We start from the raw sequence: 6,000 nt of genomic DNA, 5'->3' as shown, positions 1-6,000 counted from the left end.
CTACAATGCACAAACCAGCGATACGAAATGTTAGCACCGGTAGTCATGTACGCTGACTTCGAGTCAGCCATTGATGACAAGAACAGACACAAGCCAATCATGTTGTCCTCTCTAGCCGTTTCACGCATTCCAGACATTGATACCCAACTGAAAGTCTTTCATGCACCACACGAGGAAGAGAGTGATCTTTTTCCTTTCATGGAATACTTGGTTCGATTCCAAGAAAACGTGAAGAAGTACCTCTTCGATGGATTTCCCCTCAAGAACACTCCTGAGATCGAGAGATTATCAATCTACATTTGTGTGTCCATTCTGTCGCAAGAAACTGGAGAACGACAAAGTGAGACATCACGCACATGTGGCAGGTGAGTATTCGAATGACACAAAGACCCTTTTCTACGAGGCTGGGCAGTACATCTGCACCTGTTGCACCAAATGCAATCTCCAAATCTCGTTCAACAAGAAGAACTATCGTTTGTTAGTCTACTTCCACAATGGATCGCACTACGATTTCACATTTATCATGAAACTTATAGCAATAATGCCTGAAGATTTGGGATTTATTCCAACCACTGAAGACAAGGAAATGCAGATCGAATACAACGGCATTCAATTCAAGGACTCGTTGAAGCTCATCAGCAGTCCTCTCAGATCGATCGTTGCACAGACATTGGGAGGGAACTTAGATCTCTATGTGCACACCAAGATTCAACTCAGAAAGAATTACGAGTCGCGGAGCAAGCAATGGAGTGACGAGTACATCGATTTGTTGACATGGAAAGAACCCATGTTCTACAGTCTCATCAAATCGTACGAGTCATTGAACAACGCCATCATTCCACCTCGCAAGCAATGCATTGATGATATGAAGGGAGAGATGATCCCACAAGACGAATATGATCACATGGTGAAGCTGTGGAAGACCTTCGATATCAAGACATGGGATGAATACTACGAATTGTACAATGTACTCGATGTGACTCTCATGGCTGATGCATTCGAGCATTTCCGAAACACCACATTGAATGCATTCGGTGTTGATCCAATGCATTATTACATCACAGCACCACAAATGACCAATTCGCTCTTCTTTAAGGTCACGATGGAGGGTGATCATGGCAAGAGTAACCTAACGTTCCTTGGTGAGAAGTGGGTACAGTACATCATACGAATCAGTACCGACGAGGGCATGAGTGAAGAGCATTTAAATAAGATGTTCATGGATCACATTGGTGGGTTTGTCAGAACAAAGGCATTCGGTTGATGGAAACAAATGATATCGATGACTTCATGCGATTGTTGAAGAACATGCGAGGAGGTATCACACAGATCGTGAAACGACATGCCAAGGTTGACATTGACAACCATGACAACACAGAGCAAACAACGTCGTCCCAGGGCATTTACTACCTGGACGCCAACAACCTGTATGGAGGAGCCATGCATCGAATGATGCCTTATGAGTTGGTGGGTGTACCTGAGCGACGAGAAGTGATGGAGAAGATCAATCGTGACCCGAATGGGTGGGTGCAATCACTCAAGACGTTCGGTAAGTATGGATTCTTCGTCGAGTGTGACATCGAGGCACCAGTGGAACTGCACGACAAGTTCAATGATCTGCCATTCTTCCCCGTACAGAAGGCGGGCATGTACTCCGATGGAATCAAGAAATACGCTGAGAAGAATGACATCGTGGACAAAGTGAAAGAGGTGAATACACCGAAGCTCATCTGCGATCTTGTGCCTCGGCGCAAATATCTCGTGCATTACTCTCTGTTGCAACTGGGCATTCAACAGGGTTATCGCATCACTCACATATATCACCTCACTCGATTCAAGCAGGCACCGTTCATCTTCGAGTATGTGAACATGCTGAGTGAGAAACGAGCCAAGTCCAAGACCACTGTGGAGAAAAACCTGTACAAGCTGTTGGCATATTCAAAATATGGCAAGGTCGTGGAGACTGGATTGAAACGGATGAAACTGAAGTTCGCTAACACATGACATGAACGTGAAGCCATCATTCAGAAGCATGGGTACGACATGATCGCCGGGACTACCATGTATTCCGAGAATCTCATCGGCATCAAGCTGAATACACCGGTGAGAAAGGTGGTGAAGCCATTCTTCATCGGGTTCGCCATTCTTGACATGTCCAAACACATCATCTACGATTTCTACTACAATGTGCTCAAGAACACATTTGATAACGTTAAGTTATTGGGACAGGACACGGACTCACTCATCGTGCAGTTGCACGATCGCGCTAACATCGTCCACAAGATGTGCGACATGTACAAGTCGCTCGACTTCTCAGAATTGGATAACACGAGCTACTTCTATGGAGAACTCGTGAACTACTACGAGCATGAAGTGGACAAGAGCAAGTTCCTTTCGCTGGAATCATTTCTCATTTTCAACAAGAAGTTGCCTGGACCCATCTTCAAGAAAGAGCACAACATGCATCGTATCACGGAGTTCGTGGGACTCAGACCCAAGATGTAATGTCTGGTAAATGAGAAGCATGTTGTACGTGATGCAGCAAAGGGAGTTCCACAGAATCTCGTGATCGATGGGAGACAACGAGTGTGAAGAATATCGATGTGTACAAGCGTGTCCTTGAGGCAGACAAGAAGAGAAATGCAATCATTAAGGGCTCCTTCAAGCGAATTAATAGCCAAGTGTTCGATATCATTACGAAGGAACAAACCAATACATTTATAACACCCACGGACAACAAGAGATGGATTTGTAATGATAATGTACGTACACTCGCGTTCGGGCATTACCGATTGGCTGATAAGTATAGATAAGCTAACAGATTATCACTTTGGCTATCGGTCAATAATTATTGCGCAAAACACGCCGTCGATGTCTGAGTAAGAAAAATAAACTAAGGATAATATTCGGCACCATTTTTCTTGAGAAAAACAAAATATACAAGTTGTTTGGAGTCACATTACGTGAACTTCAATAACCATCAGTTGACGGGGGTTTGAAGGCAACTATGGTCAAAGTAGCAGTAAAATGACACCATAAATATACGCTCAAAACACATCAATACCAAACTACTTGCCTTCTAGTAAAAATATACTTACTCTCAACTTCTCAACAATAAGAACAGACAACATTGTTAAAAGAAACAGTGCATGACTAATGAGTTATTATTATTTATATTTCACACCAAATCGATCATCTCTCACCTATCCATTATTTGTGGAGACTTATGGAAATGCTAAAAATCGAACTATTGCATTTTTGTTATTTTGTATGTTTATTTATTTTCTGGATATGAGAGCGATTCTTGTATTATCAGTCATCTTACAGCTAATCTATGCCTCTGCGACTTATTCATGCGATCCAACTGGCTATTTTGACTACTTAAGTGCTTATCCTTCCAAGTACGGATCGGTGACTTCGGAATTTCCAATGTAATACTATTCAGTAATTACAATACATAGGGATCATTTCAATGACTGGAAACAAGCCTGTTTGGATATCGAGAGAAAGGCTGAATATAGAAACTATCCCATGAATTTCTCTATTCTGTCTGATTTTAGTGATGAAGACTTGAACCAGATGATGAATCTCGGCATGAAGTATTCTGGAGAAGGTTCTTATGCTGATCCTGACGATGATGTGCCTGTACCTTGGACAGGATCTATTGTTAATCGTGACTTGTGTTCTGGAGCTGAGAAATATTCGACTTCCAACTCGAAGGCTACTTCATGGGCAAGTGCGTTGATCTTTGCTGCAGAAACTGTTTTGAAGAAAAGAGGATATGATGAACCGTTGTCCTTGTCGTATGTTCTCCAGTGCCTTCCATACAGCCAAGAAATTGAACCGAACGATGTTACTCCTTCTGATATCATTGCATTTGTGACAGAGAAAGGACTGATGAGCGAAGCCGTTGCTGGATTGCTTGATGAAAACGAGCTATGTTCAGCGAATACTCCCAAGTTCTATTTTGAAGTGACGAAGAACGATATTCCGAACAAGAGTGGATTGATGAAGTTTATTGCTGAGGGCAATCCTGTGATTGTGCTGATGGCTCTCGACCTGGTTCGAATGAAGACTGTGAACGATGTGACAGGCGATGACATTTACACGGGAGCTACGAAGCAGCCTTCTTTGTATGGTGTGATGAAGGGATTCGATGAAAAGAAATGGACTGTGACATTCAACGTGGTGCCTTGCGAGAATATCGAGATGAATCTCCCTGTTGTGGATAATGATACAAACGCGAACTATGCTGGAATTGCTGGATATGCGATATCGATGAAACTACTGTCGGTACCTCCAGAAGTCATTTGCTTTGATGTGAAGAAGGACATCAGAGAAATACCTGATATAGTATCCAAATTGAGATTCAAGCACTTTAATCCTAGCGATGTTGAAGAACTGACACTTGCTTATCAATATCTAAGAGATCTGATTATCGAAGACAATGCATTCCCTATTATGTCTTCCTTCAATATTTCTTGTCCCATTCTGAATAGTTTCTTAATTGCTGATAGCACTATGTCTGGCCTAGCATCCTCACGTCGCTTGATGGAAATGAATGGATACTTCATACTGAATACTCCGAATCTGATGCTTATGAATGTCGGAATACAATCTCTGTTGAACTTTATGGCGATGTCTGTGACTCAGATCAGTTCGAATTTCACACTGGAATTGGGAGATTATTCCATGAGCAATGTGGAGAGAGTTGAGTATATGGTGGAAATTCCGATGGATATTGTGACCCATATCCAGACAACGATTGAGAATAACGTAGGACATGAGAACCCTGTGGTTGTTGTACCAATCAATCCTGTTGTGACTCCTACTCCCACGCCCACTCCTCTTCCCACTACACTTCCTCCACCAACTACTGCAGCTCCGACGACTCCAGTACCAACTACTCAGCCTCCTACAACTCAGCCTCCTACTCCTACTCCTACACCCACACCTACTCCTACTCCAACGCCCACTCCTACTCCCAAGCCAACTACCCAGCCTCCTACTCCTACTCCTACTCCTACGCCTACACCTACACCAACACCCACACCTACACCTACACCTAAGCCCACAACGCCTACACCTACACCTACTCCCACTCCCACTCCCACTCCCACTCCTACACCCAAGCCTACAACGCCTACACCCACTCCCACTCCTACTCCCACGCCTACGCCTACACCAACGACCAAGCCTACAACGCCTACTCCTACTCCTACACCAACACCTACACCTACACCCACGCCCACTCCTACACCCAAGCCTACAACGCCTACACCAACACCCACGCCCACTCCTACTCCTACTCCCACTCCTTCCATTACTCAACCTGTTTCATATTCCATCGAAAGACATTATGGTGATACTCCAGACAACTATGAAAATATGATTATCTATTATGGATATAGTGATTCTGAGTTCCTTTCTCTTTCCTATAACTCGACTTCAACAGAAATTATCAATGGAACAGCAATTCCGCAACTACTAAGAATCTATTTGGAAGGAATCAACAATGGATGGAAAAACGATTCCTATGTTATTATCCGCAGTGAATTTGGAACTACTGAAAGAATTTCGCTCAATGGAAAACTCTCGACGAACCTATTTATCCACTTTTCGTATGGATTGATTCCAGAAACATTAGTAACAAGCTGTGATGAGTATTCCAATGTGGATTCATCAACTAAAATACTTCACATCGCAAGTAACGCCTGTAACGACGATAAACTAACAACATTTACTACAGAAAGATTTAGTGAATTGATCCAGTTGGAGATTGATAGTTGGAATTTCAAAACAGTCAACACATTTGATATTGACAACAATTACAAACTAGAATATGTGAATATCAGGTCCAACTCCTTTGTAGAAAGAAAAACACAATATGATACTGAATTTGATAATGATGAATCTGCATCATTCCGTATTGCGAATTGTGATTCACTTAAATCAATTGAAATCGGAGATTTTTGCTTTGCTAGCTATGGAGGTGTATTT

This window comes from Blastocystis hominis, assembly GCF_000151665.1.
Source record: "Blastocystis hominis, Singapore isolate B (sub-type 7) whole genome shotgun sequence assembly, scaffold_11".
In the NCBI taxonomy this organism is placed as follows: domain Eukaryota; class Bigyra; order Opalinata; family Blastocystidae; genus Blastocystis; species Blastocystis hominis.
This window is presented reverse-complemented; position numbering follows the sequence as displayed.